The following is a 19,941-nucleotide window of genomic DNA, read 5'->3' as shown; positions in this document are numbered from 1 at the left end:
ACTGCCTTTCTCATCTGTGGACCCAGTTTTTGCACACAGGGAAATTCCCCAGGCCAAAACATAGGAACCACATAAGAGGCTTTCAGACCAGAACAAGGTTGCGAGGCTGTGGCAAGGCCGTAGAGGAGCCAGACCTGCAACCCACCTGTGTTGGGGAGGCCCTTTCCCTAAAGACTCTCCCCTCCCCCTGTGCAGACAGAAGTGGCAGGGAGGGTAACTGTGATGAGAAGACTGAAGGGCCCAGAGTCTATGCCCCAAAACAGCACCAAAGAAAAGCACTATGTGGAAAGATTGTTTTATTTTCTAATAATATGGCTGGAATGGCTTCTGAAGACGTATATATTTTTTAAAATTGGCAGTCTCTCATTGTAGCATCACCCACCTGTACGTATTTGCACCTCTGTGTATGTTCTCCCAAAGACCCCTTGTAAATCAAATGCCCTAGGAGTTTTCCTTCCTGGCCCCACATATCTGGAATCTAATAAATAAGGAAAGGCCTGTTGAGTTTCTTCACACATTATCTTTCCGGGCTTGCTGTCCCCTGGACAGCACTGCCCTCAGGTCTCAGGCCCATGCTAGGCGAGGCCTTTGGGAGAGCCATCTCAGCCTCTGTGTCCTCTGGGGAGTCATGTGGACATTTTGAAAGTGTGCTCAGCAGCAAAACTTAGGAATGCAATTTGAGAGGTGTGATGTAGGTCTGGGAGACCCCTACTTCTTAATATTAATCGTGAGGCAATGTATTATTTTCATGAATGCTAGAGGTATATCAGATACATGTGAACCAAGCACAAGTCATTGCCTTAGGATTTTGCAATCCATCTATGTATGCACATACAAAACACTGACAGCACAGCCACGCACGTGTTGTTCCAGGACATACCCAGAGGGGAGGACCTGAAAGAGATCAAAGAGGACGATATCTAGATGCCTTTTGTTGTGAGTAAGATACACTTCAGCTTATAAGCTTACTGGATTTATTGCCTTGGATATATGTGAAGTCCAGAAGAGGGGCAGGGATCAGGCAGGGTTTGATCCAGAGTTTCACAAAGTAAATAGGGTTATGGCTCAACACTTCTGATCCTCTCAGTTCTCCTTTCTTCTGTCTGCTTGGTCCATCTTCGAGCTCTTCTCTTTCATGGTGGCAAGAAAGCTTCCAGGTGTTTTATTTCACACCCTGGGGGAGAGAGAGAAAACCCCTTCCTGCAACCATGGAAAATGTCCAAGCTTCATTTTCAACTCCAGTGGGTTTTGTACCTATTCCCGAATGAACCTCTGTAACGACTACAGCTGCCCGGTGGGAAAGAAGTGGCCTGAAGTCTAGGGGGCAACCAGCAAACCATGACACCCACAGAACCCATCTATGGACAGGTCAGGATCTAATCAACTTTCAGTGAGTTGTTTTGTAAAGCCCTGGCAGAGATGAGCCAGGTGGTGATCACTGTATACCACCCTTAGCTGGTCACAGGCATGATATGCATTACATGTTTGTGGGAACGAAAGTACTCAGTCTGTGAATTATTTTTCGGTAATCACTCAGTGCACCTGACTGCCCTGATGCATGCATACTGGTGTGCACACACGTACACACGAGCTGGTGTTCATGCTACTGCCTAAAAAAACAATGATTAGGAAACAGTTACCATAACATCAATCAAAACGGAAATAGTTATTGGATTATCTGTATTTTAGGATTTTCTGTGCTACTTCTCCTATTTGTATATATAATTGTGATCAGATCAGCTAATGGCTCATATTTTCAAAGATTTAACTCTCATCTGTATCTCTATCTTCACTCATTCTCTAGATGTTGTCCCTCATTAGTAAAAGAAGTGAAGGTTCAAGGAAGGAGGAGAACTCAATCATTGGTCATTTATTCGTGAATTTATTCAACTAATATTGACTGAGGGTCTACTCTGTTCCAAGCACTGTTCTGGGCATGGAGAACCTATCAGTGAACAAGCAAAAACTACCTTCACAAAGCACAAAGTCTGTTGGGAGGAAAAGAGAGACAATAAGCAAAAATAATAATAATAATAATAATAATAACCAAATTTTATGGTTTGTTAGAATGTGGTAAGTTCCATAAGGGAATAAATCTAAATTTGAGGTTTCAAGAATGGGGCGATACAATTTGAAAAGGAGCATTCATGGCAGCCTCAATGAGGATGTTACATTGAACAGTAAGTTGAATGGCCGGGCCAGGTGGCTCACATCCGTAATCCTGGCACTCTGGGAGGCTGAGGCGGGTGGATTGCTCGAGTTTGAGACCAGCCTAAATAAGAGTGAGACCTCGTCTCTACTAAAAATAGCAAATACAAGCCAGGCATGGTGGCACATGCCTGTAGTCCCAGCTACTTGAGAGGCTGAGGCAAGAGGATCACTTGAGGTTGCTGTAAGCTAGGCTGATGTCATGGCATTCTACCCAAGGTGACAAAGTAGACCTGGTCTCAAAAACAAACAAACAAACAAGCCAACAGTAAGTTGAAGAAAGTGAGGGTTGCGTGGATGTCTGGAGGACAAGCTCTCCCAGCAGGAGAGCATCCAGTGCAAAGGCCCTGTGGTAGGAGTATGCTTGAACTCTTCAGGACACATGAAGGAAAACAAGTGTGGCTGAAGCAGAATGGGTCAGAATGGGTCAGAGGGCGTGGGAACATGGTGCCACAGAAATGTGGCTTCCATTCTAAAAGAGTAAAAGAGGAGCCAGTGGAACTTTTGAATGCAGGGTGACACAATGACAGATTTCAACAGGAACCTTTGGCTGCTGTGTTGATAGCAGGCATCAGGAAGCCAGAGTGGAAGCAGCGCGACCAATTAGGAGACCACTGGCGAGGTGACTAAGACTTGGAGCAGGGTGGTTCCAGAGCATGCGTCAGGTGCTCGGGTCCTGCATCTATCTGTAAAGCCATCAGTTCTTGCCAGTAGGTTGGATGTGGATTATAAGAAAGGAGACATAAGTGGTCCAGCACCTGGAAGAGGAGGGTTGTCAGCCACTGAGATGGGAAAGACTCAGGGAGGGCAAGTTTGGGGGCAGATGCAAGAACCAGCCATGCTAAGTTGGAGATGCTACTGCAAGTCCAAGAGGGCTGCGGGGTCCGGCTCAGGAGGGACAGGGACTGAGCTTCCCCCATAACAGCCGCGGCACTGGCAGTCTTTACCTGCTGAGAACACCTCCTCACATCCAGCCAACACCTCCGTTGTTCTCTACCCAGGTAATAAGATTCAATTCATCTGGTGAACACAGATTCACAAAGCAGAAGGGCAATCACCTTTTATGTCATTATTTGACAGCTGAGAGAAATAAGCCAAAGAAATCTTCTGGGGGGAAAAGATCTTCCTTCCCTTGAAGGAAGAACCGAAGCTATGACCTTGCCTCTGATTCTCCAGAGCAGTGTGGGTGCTGGGAAGCTCACTGAACTGGGCAGCACTCAACAGCGTGACTGAGTTTAGACCAGCGGTTCTCAACCTGTGGGTCGTGACCCACAAGAACTGTATTAAAGGGTTGCAGCATTAGGAAGGTTGAGAACCACTGATTTAAACCACTAACTAACAAATGGAGGTGATTTTGTCCCCCAGGGGACATTTGCCAATGTCTGGAGACATCTTTTGTTGTCATACTAAGAGAAGCTGCAGGCATCTAGTGGGTAAAGGCCAAGGATATGGCTCACATCCTACAGTGCACAGCACGACCCCTTGCTGCAAGGATTCCCTGACCCCAAAGTTCAATAGTGCAAGGCACTACTGTGGCTTCAGGTCTGAAAGACCTCTGGGCAGACCTAAGTGGTCCCTGTCAACATTTGCGAAGGACAACGGTGACCCCACATCCCGCTCTTCCTGGCCCGAGTGACTGTCACCCCGGACTGTCCCAGCATTTCTCCTCCACCTGTGTCTTTTCTCTTACTCCTTTTCCCCCAGCCTGGGATGAGGAGGGGCTCCTGGGGTTTGGTCATTCAAAGCCCAGTGTCTGAGGGTCAGACTCCAGCCTCTTCCTGCAGAATGGTGGGGAGAGTGGGGGAAGGAGTCTTTTGAGACCCTTTTCCTCCTTACTTTTTCCAGGAATTGGCCTTACTTTTGCAGACATCCCTTCCTATTCAGCCCAAATGCCCAGCCCACTGTGCCAAGATCCCATTGGCAGCTGTCACAAACCAGACACACACCAGGCACTGAGGCTGACACTTGGGTGCGAGGAGCCTCTTCCACTTCCCCTATGGAGCAGAGGGAAAACCCAGAACTTCCTGTCCCTCTGTTCTCTCATAGGCAGAGACAACAACCTTGGAGCAAGAGTAAGGCAGGGGTGGGCATAAGGAGTGGACAGCCAAGCACCTGGGCTGGCGCAGGAAGAGTTGAGAAAGACCCAGTCGTTGCATGGACTATACCTCCTCTCAGGCCCCATTCTCAAGACCCCTATATAAATGCACATCTCAGATAAACCTCCAATGCCATGTTCAATGCTCAGCCAGTCATCCTTAAAGAAACAACAGACCAACAAAACCCAGAACAACCACAAATGGCCCACACTTCTCTCCCCTGCTCTCTCCCCTCCCTGATCCAGATCTGCTTGGCCTGCCTGGCGTCTTCCTATCTTCCTGCACAGGCTAAAGGACCAGAAGCTGATCCCCTGAGCAAAATCTCTTCTTAGGCAGAGGATGTGGGGTGGAGGCAGGGGAGGAAGTTGGGAAACCTCACCACCTGTGTATTTTATCTTGCTCAGTTGCAAATTTACTTCATGCTGAAAGAACAGAAACTGCCCAAATCAAAGACAGCTGCCCCTGAACTGCCCTGAGCCCTGCTGTGCACAGTGTCCTTCCACAGAACCAGGACATGCCCTCTGGGGGCCCACTCCAGGCTCAAAGGCTGTAGGGGTTATTTTAAGACTTGTTTCAGCACATACCCAAAAGAGCAAATCCTCTCCCTCCTGGAGTGTACTCTCTCCCCTCGGGGGCTCCTGATTTTCCCTGATGGATTCCAGTCACTTTGGCCCATTCTCTTTTTCTCATTCATTCAACATCAGGCGTGGGGCTGGATTCCAGGGGCACAGCGGGAGCTCAAAGTTTAGCAGAGAAGACAGACACTGAACTAGTGGCTTAGAGTCTATCTTATACAGGAGATGTTCAGCCATATATGGCAGTTAAACAGGGGAACCGGCCTGGCCTTTACTGGTGATAATGATGGAAGACTGTTTCCCAAGGACGTCACCCCTCGGGCAGCAGGTTGAGGTCAATCCTAAAGGAATGAAGTAGCCAGGTATGGCGAGGGAAGAGTGTTTCAGGAAGAGAGAGGAGCTACCAGAAAGAGGAGCGAGAGAGGCTGCTTCAGGCTTGCTCAAGGAACCGGAAGAAGACCACTCGACTGGTTGATTGTTGGCAGCAGGGGAGGAAGAAAAGAGAAGGCTGGAAGTTGGAGGGGCCAGATCGTGCAGGGCTTTGTCGGTCTTGTTGAGGATGCTGCTAACCATGGGAAGAGCAGTGGGAAGCTCTGCAGGGTTTATTTATTATTTTTTTAATTAAATTATAGAATCATGGAAAAACCCAAGAGCCCATCGATCCACAAATGGATTAATAAATTGTGGTATATGTACACCATGGAATATTATGCAGCCTTAAAGAAAGATGGAGGCTCTGCGGGGTTTAAAGCAGGGGAGCAACACATTCAGATCTGTCTCTCCTACCTCGTTCAGATCTGTCTCTCCTATCTGGAGACGGTGGGTCAAGCTTTCTGTTGTCCATGGACTGCTGGCGGGGATGGAGTAAGCACTTCGGCTCCAAACTGGCCTAGGCATAGAAGTCTGCCTGCTACTTACTGGCTGTGGCCGCAGGCCAGGCACCTCCCTGCCCAACCCACACAGGAAAGCTGACGATACTGAGGGAAGACGCTGATGGGTAACTTCAGTGGGCTATTGCCTATATCCCAGGCACCCCGCACATGCTCCCGTTCACTTTGCAGAGTAAGTATTTGATGTAAATGCCACTGCCCTCGTGTTGTGAGACTATAGCTCGGAAAGATGAATCAACTTACTGAGAGTTACAGGGGTCAGATTTGAATTCAGATCTGTATGAGTTCCATTCATGTCTCTTCTCATCGCCCCCACTCAGTATTTCAGACTAGTCACCTAAAGTCCGGGTGCAGTTGGCCAGTGTCCATTCCTCTCCCCTCCCCTGCCCTCTACCATCAGGTGCCGCATGGCCTCTCAGGAGCCGCCTCCAGCCACAGATGTCTGCTCCCACCCCTGTCAGGGACAGCTTCTCACCACCCAGGTCAGCTCACTGACATTTGCGTCAGGGCAGGAAGGGAGAGAGGGGACACGCACACGCATTTGCTGGAGGTTTTGTCTGGGCCATGCAGCTCCTGTGCACTGTGACAGGGAGCCATGGGAGGCATTGCTATGCCATTTGCTGGTTAAGTGACTTTATGAAAAATCACGACCTGTGTGACTGAGCCTCAGCTGGGCTTCAGACCACATTACAGGGGACAAAAATCCAAGAACTTATCTTTCTTTCTTTCCTTCCTTCCTTTCTTTTCATCCCTCGCTCCCTCCCTCCCTTCCTTCCTAATTCAGCCTAACCTTATAGACTAATATTATGGTGGCATTTTTTTTTTTTTTTTTTTTTTTTTTGGTTTTTGGCCAGGGCTGGGTTTGAACCCACCACCTCTGGCATATGGGACCGGCGCCCTACTCCTTGAGCCACAGGCGCCACCCCTATGGTGGCATTTTTATCACCATCCTATCACCATCCTAAGGCCCTTGGGAGCAAGGCTTAGAATCATTAAGAGAAAAAAGTCTCAACTGTTTGGTATTAGAAGTCAGAGCTTAGACTGAAGAAGAAATTCCATATTCCCAGACAAAACACTGAAGGATCTGAGGACACAGCCCTTGGTGTGCACTGTGGAGCATGCAGGTGGGCAGGGATGTCTGTAGCAGGTATTCTGTATCCCTCGAGCCATGTCTCACAGGCGGCTGGTCCTGGCTAAGGTCCTTTCCCTATCCTAGTCACAGGTGTCCTGTAGGATGGGAGATGCGGAGGGGGCACCAGTGTCAGGTGCAGTGGGGCACCTGGGTGATCCTTGCTTGGCCCTGGCCAGGGACCTGTGTCCTTTTCCACCCTTTGTCCTGTTCAATCCCCCAATCCACACTGAGGTCAATGGGGGGCGAGGTGGGGACAGGAGACCAGTAGAGGAGACGGACTAGAACAGATGCGGAAAGTGCTGTCTAAGACACTTGGACTCAGAGGAACCATTTCTGGAAGGAGACAAAGCTCCCCGGCTTCCTCTGGAAATTGCTTTGTTTAAAATGCAAAGTGTGGATGTGTTTAGATGACATCTCAGCATCCATCACCCTATGCAAATGCTGACCCTGGGGAAGAGCAGCCCCTGTAAGTCACTCGATCCCCTAATCGAGTGTGTGTGGGTGATGACAGGCCAAGGGAGCACGCAGGGGCAGGCAACAGCTCACCACTGCCAGAGGCTTGAGGGGGGTGGGGGCTGGGCCAGCCCAGGGAAGCAGAACCGGACGGGGAGAGCCTTGGGCTGCCTGATTCTGCTTCCTCTCTTTATCTTTCGCAGGTTTACTCCAGCCCCACCCCTCACCCCATCTCGGTAAATTGCCTACACTCCCACCTCCTCTCAGCCTTTGATTACTTGAAAACCTCAACTGACAAAGTCATGACCACCCCAGTATGGAGCTCTGGAGCGAAGACCATCAGTTAGAGAAGTCTCATGGTGGAAGGAAATGGCCAAGCCAATGCTCAGTCATTGCTGGGGCTTCCCAGGGAAAGTGTGGCCTCAACTCAAACTATGTGGTTGGTGGACCCCAGAGGTGGTACAGCTAGAGGCACTCAACTGACCACTCCCTGCAGTGATGTGACAAATTCTTTCTTACAGGGAGATGGCAGCAGCATAGCTCCTTGCTGCCTCAGCCAGCATGCCTTCTCCCCAGGACTCTGGGTTCCCCCGTAAGGCTGACTTTCCACTGGAGACCTCCTGCAGTCCCCAGCCCTGGGGGAGACTGCTCAGCCGGGCTGGTTACCTCCACTATAAACACATGTTCATCAGTACTTATTCTGCACTCAACAAGCATTCCTTGATTTCCTGCTGTGTGTCTGGCTAGACACTGCAGACCCAGTAATAAACAAGACAGATGTGATCTATGGTCCCTGGGGCTTGCATACTAACTGGATGAAACAGGAAAAAGAAGAGGAAGAAGAGAGAAGCAAGCTAATAAAGTCATTGCAAATGTAAGTGCTAAAAAGGAATAAAGAAGGAGCTGAAATAGAAAATCATGGGAAGAGGACGTAGGGAACCCACTTTACATGAAATTATTGGGAAAGACCATTCTAAGGAAGTGACATTTAAGCCAAGATCTGGAAGATAAGAAAATCCTAACCCTGCAAAGAGTGGGTGGCAGTATGTTCCAAATAGAGGAAACAGCATATACAAAGGCCCTGGGGTAAGGTTGAATCTCAGCAGGGTCTCAGTGGTAGACAGCTCTTTTATTTCCTACTTCTTCGGTGGATATTCCAACTTTCAGAAATCTTAAGGCCCAAATCCATCCCATCCCTCAGTAGGTGATGTCACCTCCCGAGTCACAGATGATGTAGCCAACACAGCTACACAAAAATTTCCCCGGTGGTCACACACCTATTTTTGCCTTTCCTGTATTCTTAAATAGGATGTGTTCTGACTTCCCTCCACATCACGGCATGTGGCCCTGCCTCACCAGGCCCCTTGGGGCTTTGTCTCCTAATCGCTTCCCCTCCTGTGTGCCCTGAGCCTTGCCACGTCCCCTCACTCACCTTCAAACCAGTTCAAGTACAGCAGATCCTCTTCTTGCTCCGCCTTCATTTCTGTCTCTTTTTTCTCAGTCACTTTTCCAAAAATATTTGTTTCCATTGGCTCCCTCCCCACTCACTCCTCACCCGTGTCTGTGTCTTCCACCATCCTCTACCCAACTGTGCTGGTCTTGCAAAGACCCCCACGCGGTTCCCATCCTTTCCAGACATGTGGCTCCTCCCCTGATGCTCTGGGTCTGCCTGTGTGCTGTCCTTCACGCCCTCTGCCTAGGACATCACAGCTATTCTCTTGCTGAAACACAAGCTCCTGAAGGCAGGAACTTGTCTTATTGTTTTTCCACCTAAAGCCTCAAGCACAGTACTTTGCCCAGAAGAATTGCTCAGCAAAGGTGTATGAGTAAAATTCAATTAGGGTGTTTCTTGAGCTTCTGGGAATCAATGTGGGAGAGTTTCTTCTGGGGTAAATAGACTAGGACTCCCCTCAGTGGCAGGGGAATAGGCAGAATAGGAGGATGAATCAAAGGTGGGGGTTGGGAGAGCGCGAGAAGGAAGGGGGACAGGCGGAGGGCGCCAGCTCTTACAAGAGGATGATAAATGATAACAGCGCTGGGAACAAAACCAAACATCCTTCATAGTGTCACAGCAATGAAGCCAGCACATTGCAAGTCACAGGCCCCAGACAGTGCCTTGCTTTTGAAAGAGGCACAGGCTCTCAGTCCCCTTCTGCTCTGAGTCAACAGCACAATTCATCTTCCTTGGGGTGTCTTCGGAAACTGTGGGTGGCTGGGTACCCTGGGGTTGGCGAGAGGGAGGAATCAACCTGAGCCAGATGTCCTTCTCACGTCCCCTCCCTGGGGCAGTATGGGTCCCTTCCATGCCCAGGGTCAACCAGATGGGTCTGGTTTCCATTTGTGTTGAGGTGTTTTGTTTTTTTCCTCACCCTCTTTCACCAAGCACTAAAATATCAGAGCAAAGATGCTCTAAGAAGATGCAAACAGAAACACACCTGCGGGGGGTGAGGAGAAGATCCCAGAGACTTAGCTGTCACATATTTTCTTGCTTTGAACACAGAGTATGAAGTAGAAGGAGCCCTGCTCTGAGAGTCAGGGCATCTGCCTGGAGTAGGGACTCAGCTTTGCCACTGAGAGCCAGGGAGCCCAGTGAGTCTCTGGGTCTGGATGTGCTTGACTAATGGACTCCAAGTTACCTTCCAGTTTTCTCTTCTGTTATTTCTTACCCACCTTGGTAGTTGACATTTGTGGTTTCCTCAAGCCCAGCATCCCTTTTCTCTCTCTATGATAACAGCACCCAATTTTCTATTCTCTTTCCACGTGGTGGCAAAGAGGCTGCCAATCACACTGCCCTCCCCCCAGGGGGAGGGGCCGGGACCTGAGCTCTGCCAATCAGACTCAGACAGGGTCACATAAGGGCAGCCTCCTAAAAGACCAGTTCCAACTACCCAGCTGCCCAGGTTCCCACCTACTTGAAGTTAAATTGTCCATTTCCTCTGTAGTTCAGTGAACTATCCAGCATTACTCTAATAAGATCCTCTTTTCTCGAGCATCAATGTCTGGTGCTTGTCATCTATGACCTTGATGATGCTGTCAGAATCCTGAATCCAGAAAGTGTCTGTAGACAACACAGGAGGCTCACCAGTCAACCTGCCAGTTGCCTGGGAAAGATTTTAATAGAAAAACAGAGAACAATGTTGCGGATCTTCACTGTCCACTACAGATGTTCAGCAAGCAGGGATCCCTTGGAGAATTCTGAGAACCTTGAGGTCCCCTGATGTGCATGTTATGAACATGGACGATTCTTAGCATTTCAGACCATGTGATTGCTTCTGTGCCTAGACACAGGTGGCACCCTGTAGCCTGATTGATGTGCCCATCTAGGCAGGGGGCCAGGCAAGCCAGTAGTTCCCAGCCTCAGTAACTGCCCTGGATCCAACACTCTTTGTCCAACAGCACTTAAGAGGTCTATAAGGAGGTAGCCGTTGGGTGTTCTTCATGGACTCACAGAGCAGGCCTTGCCCACAAGGAGCCCTCATCAAGTGTATCACTGAATGCCTGAAGCCTTGGGCAGCCGGGGAAAAAAGAGCTTGAGGAAGACAAGAGGTCAGCGACTTTATCTGAGCTAAAAGGATTAAGTATAAAAATGATGAAGGGCAGTCTCCTGACCACCCTGGGAGCAAACCTGAAAAGGAACATAATTTTGGACTTATCTAGGCTTATTTAATGTTTTTCAAAGTGTGGGTGCTAAATGTTTTTTGGTGCCACTTGGACATTTTAACATTTCATTGTGCCCCTTATTTTGTTTTCATATGCATTAAAAATATCAGTGCCATATTCAAATGTATGCTCTCATAGCCATTTTGCTTACAAAGAGGCTGAAGTAGGCACATTTGGCTAAAAAGTGAATTAGTTTAAATACAGATACAGGTAGGACATGGGTTTGGTGAACTTTGCAAATGTAGGGCTGGAATAGATGAAGCTGTTGTACCCATCGCAGCCTGTAAGAAAAACTTGGACCCCAGTTTAGGTATAAATCAGATGGTGATTTATTACACCTGTGCAGGGGACCGCTACTTCAAGAACTAGGCAGCCCCGAAGAGAAGAGGAGGCTGCTTTTTATACCTTTTTTTTGTTGCTATGTGGCAAGCAAGCAACAACAGAAGCAGAATGTGGTGGTTAGCTCAGGGTAGGGCAGGGGGTTACAGCGTGGCGGTTGGCACGGGGACAGCTTGGGAAACTCAGTTTGGTAGCTTGGGAAACTCAGCTTGAGTTTTGCCCAGGGGAGGCATGGAATTGAGACATGCGGGGACTAAGGCTGAGACAGACTTGGGTCTTTTGGAGTCACTCGGTTTATCACAAAACCACTGGGTAGCACTTGTGTAAGAGAAGCCTGGAGGTCCTCCCCCAGCCGCCTGTCCTTCCTCAGCACGAGTGAGGACCTAGCTTGAGACTGTGAGCTCATCCAGGCCCCAGCTGGGCTTTGCTCATGCTGAATCCTGTGTCCAGTAGGAAGTACTGACATATTGAGTGATAGCTTTATGCCCTGTATTTATAAGAAAATAATTAAAGCAGTCAACGTGGAGCTGACTCACACAGAAGCAAAGCATGACACAAGTTCAGCCCTGTCTTTTACAACGTGCCCATCCTGTGCAACTGACCAGCCTGTCCTGTTCCCATTGACAGGTAGTTTAATATCACCACCCCCTCTGCCTACTGAGTGAGCTTACCATCCCATCACCACTGCCTGAGCCAAGCCACCAGGACTGTCTGCCACCATCTCCACGCTTCCTCCCTGTCTCCTGATTTGCCCCCACCAAAGTGATTTTTTTTCATGTGATAGCCAATGAGTGTCTTCCAAAATGCAGCTCAAGCCCCAGATGGTTTCCTGCTGCTCACAGAATGAAGCCTACAGTCTTCAGAATGGCAGAGAAGGCCTTTTGTGACCTGGCCTCTACTTACCTCTCCAGCAGTCATCTCTTATCAGTTGCCTTCCACATCCTACGTGCCTGCCATATTTTATTCTTCCTGAAAGTGTCTTGCCTCGGTGCCTTTGCACACGCCATTCTCTCTGATTGGCATGTCCTTCCCTTTCTTCTTTGCCTCATTCTTCCTCAATCCTCAGGATCCACTCAAGCATCACCTCCATCAGTAAGCTGGCCCAGACTTCTCAGACTGGGTCTTAGGTTCCAACTTAATCATAGTTCTTAACAGTGATGGGTCCCGATTATTTACTTGTTTACCTGCCATATGAATCCTTAAGTTCTTTAGAATCAGGGGCTATGGCTTGTTCATCTTTGCAAGTATTCCCAGAACCCAATCCAGTGACAGAATAGGCCGTTGGCAAATGTTTGACGATTGAGTAGCTGATGGTCACAGGCTTAGGAAAGTCCATGATAACCAGGCTTGAAGCCACAGAACTTCTTAACCTCATCAGTGTTGTTCACCAAAATATTTCTAACATCTCACCTTGTGGGCACATCACATCGTAGGATTGCATTCCCTGGATCTCTTGTGAATGGGTGGGAACCCTGTGATCATTCTGGTCAATGAGTTATAAGTTAACACACCTAGTGTTTAAGCTAAAGCACTGAATTACCAGAACTCTCTTTCCCTCTGCTTCACAACCTGCTCTAGTCCAGATGGTGGCTATAACATCACCTGGAACCCTAGAATGATAACACCAAGTGGAGCTTCCAGCTGACCTGTGATTAATATGTAGGATAAATGAGGAATAAGCCTGTGCTGTAGTAAGCCTTTGACTTTTTTTTTTTCCAAGACAGAGCCTCAAGCTGTCCCCCTGGGTAGAATGCTGTGGCATCACAGCTCACAGCAACCTCAAACTCCTGGGCTCAAGGGATTCTCCTGCCTCCACCTCCCAAGTAGCTGGAACTACAGGCACCCGCCACAACACCTGGCTATTTTTTGGTTGCAGCCATCATTGTTGTTTGGCAGGCCCGGGCTGGATTCGAACCCAGCAGCTCAGGTGTATGTGGCTGGCGCCTTAGCCACTTGAGCCACAGGCGCCGAGCTTGCCTTTCTTTTTTTTTTTAATCAATATAATCTTTCTAGGCTGTGCCAACTGATATGTCCATCCAATCCATAGGGCTCCAAGGACTTAATATAAATTTTATTTTCTTTTTCTTCCCTCTTTATGGCCCAGTTCACTGCCCATGCTGACTCCAAATGGCCAGTCTACTCACCCAGAAGAGGAAAGGAAGGAAGGAGGGAGGGAGGGAAGGAGGGAAGAAAAAAGGGAGGAATCACATCAGTAACCAGGAATCCAGTCAACACCCCTGAGGAAATATACTCAAGAACTATGAAGTCCATAGTAAGTTCACCAGCATGAGGGCAGACCAGCCCTCCCTCAGATAGCAAAGGGCAGCAGAGAGGCTGGGTCATTTTCCTCTGTCTTCTATAGAGCCAGTTATTTGGGACCCCCGAAATTCACAAGTTATTTACCCACTAACTCTGACCCCTTTTCTCCTTGCCCTATTCCTAACCCAGGTGTCCTGAGAGACCCCATATAGGTAGGTTTATATAGACCCCACATGTGGAGAGGTCATATTACACACAATATCACACTCACGTCACCAAACAATCTCCCTTCCACAACAAAGTTCTCTACCACTCACAGTTCACAAAATGTACCCTCTGCTGGTCCCACCTAAACTTTGCCAAGGGTTATCTGCCTGGTTTGACAGATACCCAATCCTATCACACACACACGGCAGGGGTTATGTATGGATGCATCTGGTTTTAGCCCCTGAGCCCCAGGGTCTGATGTAGGGTCCTTGTGTTTCCCTGCCCGGGGGAGGTACACCACATAAACCTGTATTTTCCACACCTTCTCTCACACCCATTACTCTTCATTAAGCCTAATTAGAATACCACTGAATAATCATATTATTCTAATGCGCCATGTAATGATTAAGAATAATGGTGATTTCCATTTCTCTTTCCCTCTTTCTTTCACGTCTTTTTTTTTTTTTCTTCACCTCTTTTTTCTTTCCCCCCTGCAGAAAAGCTACATATTTGCATCTTTAAGGTGTGTTGCTTGATTTTATTTCTTCCGCGGGGAACTGGGAAGACCATGGCTGGGCAATGACCATGACAGTCATACCACTCTGGCATTTTTGTCACTGAATTCCCAGTGCCCATCCCAGAACATGACATCAATGTTGACCATGGGGAGAGGGACACAGCAGAGAGGAGAGTATCTTTATGTGGTTTCCACATGGAGGGACACTCTTTTGGAAGTTTGCTCATTTAATTTTCAGAGCAACCTTGCACGGTAGATGATCTTATCACTATTATCCCAATTTTACAGATGCAGAAATTAAGGGTTTTTTCCTTGCTATATAAGTTAACATGAAAAAATCATTGTATTAGAAAATCATCATATACGTGTAAAGACTGATGCACATGATTAGGGTATCAGGGACCTCCTGCCCTCAAGAAGATGCTGGCAGCTTTCAAGGACCACAGCTTAACTCTCTCCACCTCTCTGTGAGCAATGATCGTGTTCTCTCCACCTCACACCTCCTCACACCTCCCTCCACCTCACACCTCCTCTCCTCTCCCCTTTCTTCTTTTCCTGCCTCCTCAACTCATTAAGTGGCCCAACTTGGCTTGACTTCTCAGCTCCAGCACCCACCAACAATAACGCAGTTCCAGAGCCTCACCCCCTGTTCCCAAATCCTTAGAGGAATCTTGCTGTCTCAGCCTACCTTTTCCAAGTTTGGCCATTAAGTCACGGCCCACTAGCCCAGGCAACAGATCGGACCACTAGGGAAACAGGTAGGATAGGCACTAGGTCTTGTATTATGCAAGTCTATCCTTTCTAGGCACAGTATCCTTGGTAGGTACCACAAACCAGGTAGAATATACGGGGTAAACGGGAGCTCAGCTAACAGTCTAAATTTGCTGTCTAGGAATTGAGGGTACTGGGGAAAGAAAGGATTAGGGAATGGGAAAAGGGATCCTCGGTGGTTAGGTAAGGCCTAGGGAGGATCACAAGGCTCCACAATCTGGGGACAGGGGTCTATGGCAGCTCTTGGGAGGCCCACTGGGCAGGCCGTGTGCACTGACTTCTCTTGCCTATTGTAAGCTAGCTGAGGGAGCTGTGTGCTTCTGGACATTCACCATCACAAGAGACAGACAGAAAGGAGGAAAGCTGGAGGGATGGGTGTGGGAGGACAAAGCAGGAGAGAAGAGGGAGGAGACGAACAAGGCTGCTCTTCCCAGAGCTCCTCCGAGACATCACGCAGGTGTCACGTGATTGTCTGCCCCCCCAAACCCTGATCGTGTGTTTGCTCAGACTTGCCAGGTTTACTGAATAGAAGTGGTAAACTCTAGGGCTCCGGAAATTTGAAGCTCCCTGTCCTCAAATGGGTAGTAGCTTCTTATCTTCAAAATGTTGGTCCTGAATCCAGCCCTGAAACAGAAGAATCCTTGAAAATCCAAATAATCTAAGATGCATCTCCTTGGTGTGGAGGTAAGAGCAGGGACTCTGGAATCAGAAGGATTTGGGCAAATCTCTTTGTGCCTCAGTTTTCCCATATGTAAAATGGGAATGATCATGCTTACCACATAAGACTGTGATAGTTCATAGAGAGTGCTTAGCACATGGTAAGCACTTGATAACACATCAGTTGGAAAGAAATTCTGTTTTTATTACTACAAAAATGTGTTACTTAACTTTAGATCTTAGAAAATAGTTTTACCATAGATTTTTAGTTTGACATCCAGATTTTGTGTATTTTTATTACTGAGTGGTATGCCATAGCATCAATGTGGCACAGTTTGTTTAACCATTTACTCTTTGAAGGACAACTGGGTCATTTCCAGTGTTTGGCCCTTATAAATGAATAAAGCTGCTGTAAACGTCAATGTACTGGTTTTTGTGAAAGTAAGTCTTTGTTATTCCAGGATAAATGCCCAGGAATGCAGTTGCTGGGCCATATGGTAGTTGCCTATTTATATAATTATAAATAATTAACCACCAAATTATTTCCTAGAGTGGTTGCATTATTTTATACCCCTACCAGAAATATATGAGTGATCCAGTTTCTCAGCATCTTCTCCAGAATTTGGAATTGTCATTAACTTTATTTTAGCTATTCCATAATAGATGTGAAATGACACCTCACCATGGTTTTAATTCACTTTTCCCTAGTGTTGACCATGTAAAATGTCTTTTCATGTCCCCTTTGCTATTTGTGTATGTTTATTGGTGAAATATGTCTTCATGTATTTTACCCATTTTTCTGATGGGATTGCTTTCTTTTTTTTTAATTGAGTTGTAAGAATTCTTGATGTATTCTAGACTCTAGTCTTTTGTCAGATACATGTTTTGTGAATGCTTTCTCCTAGTCTGTGTTTATCTCTTTATCATCTTAAATGAGGCTTCTGCGGAGCAGAATTTTAATTTTGATGAAGTCCATTTTATTAATTTTTACTTTGTGGATTGTGCTTTTGGTGTCAAGTCTAAAAATACTTCTAAAAAAATATTGAAGATTTTCTTCCATGCTATCTTCTAAAAGTTTTATAGTTTTTCAGTTTACATTTAAGGCCATGATCCACTTTGAGTTAATTTTAATTAATATAAGGTGAACTTCATTTTGTTTTCTTTTTTTAGTCTGTGAATATCTGTTGCTTCATTTATCAAAGAGGCTACCTCTTGGGTACCTTGGTCAGAATCAGTTGGGCTTGTTTGTAGATGGTCTGGTTCTGGGTTCCTTGTTCTGTTCTTTTGGTTCATGTGACTTTCCTTCCACCGATTGCACACAGTCTCTGGTACTACAGAATTAGTGTGAATTACTCTTAAATATTTGGTAGATTTCTCCAGTGAAATTATCTGGGCCTGGAGATTTTTGTTTGGGGAGTTCTTTGTTTTTTTACAATTCAATTTCTTTTATTTATTTATTTTTATTATTATTATTATTTTTTTTTTTTTGAGACAGACTCTCACTATGTCACTGTGGGTATAGTGCCGTGGTGTCACAGCTCACAGCAACCTCAAACTCCTGGGCTTAAGCGATTCTCTTGCCTCTGCCTCCCAAGTAGCTGGGTCTACAGGCACCTGCCACAATGCCCAGCTGTTTTTTGGTTGCACTTGTCATTGTTGTTTAGCTGCTCTGGGCTGGATTCAAACCCACCAGCCTTGGTGTATGTGGCTGGCACCATAACCACTGTGCTATAGGCACCGAGCCTACAGTTCAATTTCTTCGGAATTTGTAGGACTATCCAAATTATTTCGTATTGGATAAATTGTGGCATTTTGTGTTTTTTTGAGAAATGGACTTATTTCACCTAAGTGGTCAAATGTATGTGCTAGATTTGTTCCCTGTATTCACTTCCTATACTTTTGAGGTCTGCAGCTTCTGTAGTGGTTTCACTCCTGATATTGGTGATTAACATTTTCTCTCACTTTTTCTTGGTCAGTCTTACTAGAGGTTTATTGATGTTACTGATAATTTTCAAAGAAACACCTTCCTTTTTCATTGACTTAAATTTTTTTCCTGTTTACAATTTCCCTGATTTCTGTTCTTCTCTTTACTATTTTCTTCCTTCTGCTTGCTTTGGGTTCATTTTGATCTTATTTTTGTACAATCTTGAGGTGGGAACTTAGATTATTGATTTAAGACTTTTCCTTTTGTCTAATGTAAGTATTTAGAGCTGTGAATTTCCCTCTCAGCATGGCTTTAGCTTGATATGCTTAGTTTCATTTTCATTCATCTCAGTCGTTTTCCCTTGAGACTCTCCTCTTTGATCTATTAGACTATATTATTTAGTCTCCAAGCATTCAGAGATTTTCCTGTTATTTCTGTTATTGATTTCTAATTTGATTTCATCTTATTCAGATAATACATTCTAAACACTTTTTTAAATGTGTTAGGATTTATTTTATGTCTCAGGATAGCATCCGTCTTGGTATACGCTCCACGGACACTTGAAAAGAATGTGTATTTTACTTTGTAGGCTGGAGTATAAATGTTGATCAGATTCTATTGATTTATGGTGTTGTTGAGTTCTTCTATGCCCTTGCTAGTGTTCTGTTTAGTTGTTCTGTCAATTGTTGAGAAAGGTCTATTGAAGTTTTTAATGGTAATTACGGATTTTCTTATTTCTCTTTTCAGTTTTTTCAGCTTTTGCTTTACATATTTTGCAGCTTTGTTATATAATGCACACACATTTAGGACTGCCGTGTCTTCTTGGTAGGCTGTCCCTTTTATCATCACGTAATGTAATTCTCTGTTTCTGGTAATTTTCTTTGCTCTGAAATCTACTTTATAATCTGCTTTATCTGATTAATATAGACACTTCTGCTTTCTTCTGATTAGTAATTGTGAGGCATATCTTCTCCATCCTCTAACTTTCAATGTATCTTTAGCAATATATATAGGATGAGTTTCTTTTAGGTAGCATATGGCCATAGTTTTTTATTTGTTTTTGAGATAGGCTTTTGCTCTGTTGCCCACGTTGGAGTGCAAAGGCACAGTCATAGTTCATTGTAGTCTTGAATTACTGGACTCAAGTGATCCTCTTGCCTCAGCTACCTGAGTAGCTAGGATTATAGGTTTATGCCACCATGCTGGGCTAATTTTCTTTATTTTTTTGTAGAGACAGGGTCTTATCAAGTTGCCCAGGCTGGTCTCAAGCTCCTAGCCCCCCAAAGTGCTGGGATTATAGGCATGAGGTACTGCACCCAGACCTTGGGTTGTGTTTTGTATCCACTCATCCAGTTGCTATCTTTTAAATGGCACTTTAGACCATTTTCATTCAATGTAATTATTAATCTGTTAAGGCTTAAGTTTTTGTTTTCTATCTGTTCTGTTTGGGTTTTAGTTCTCTGTTTTCTTTTTCCTGCCTTTCTCTGGGCTATTTGAACATCTTTTTTTAAAATTATTTGTCTATAACTTTTTTTTCAGAAGGTGGATTTTCAATTTATTTTTTTTATTTTTTTTAATTGTTAAATCATAGCTGTGTACATTAGTGCAATCAAGGGGTATAATGTGCTGGTTTCATATACAATCTGAAATATTCTCATCAAACTGTTCAACGTAGCCTTCATGGCATTTTCTTAGTTATTATATGTAGACATTTGCATTCTGCATTTAGTAAGTTTCGCCTGTACCCATTCTAAGATGCACCATAGGTGTGGCCCCACTCATGACCCTCCCTCCACCTTAACCTCCCCCCCCTTCCCCTTCCTTGGCCCTTTCCTCATAGTCTTGTGCTATAGTTGGGTTATAGCCTTCATGTGAAAGCTATGATTTAGCTTCATAGTAGGGCTGAGTACATTGGATACTTTTTCTTCCATTCCTGAGATACTTTGCTAAGAAGAATATGTTCCAACTCCATCCATGTAAACATGAAAGAGGTAAAGTCTCCATCTTTCTTTAAGGTGCATAATATTCCATGGTATACATGTACCACAATTTGCTAGTCCATTTGTGGGTCAATGGGCACTCGGGCTTCTTCCATGACTTAGCAATTATGAATTGGGCTCCAATAAACATTTTGGTACAGATGTCTTTCTTCTATTGTGATTTTTGGTCTTCTGGGTATAAACCTAGTAAAGGAATTATAGGATCGAAAGGCAGGTCTATTTTTAGGTCTCTAAGTATTCTCCAAACATCCTT

Source organism: Nycticebus coucang, chromosome 9, assembly GCF_027406575.1.
Source record: "Nycticebus coucang isolate mNycCou1 chromosome 9, mNycCou1.pri, whole genome shotgun sequence".
In the NCBI taxonomy this organism is placed as follows: Eukaryota; Metazoa; Chordata; class Mammalia; order Primates; family Lorisidae; genus Nycticebus; species Nycticebus coucang.
The sequence above is the reverse complement of the archived record's forward strand: the minus strand, read 5'-3'. Positions refer to the sequence as shown.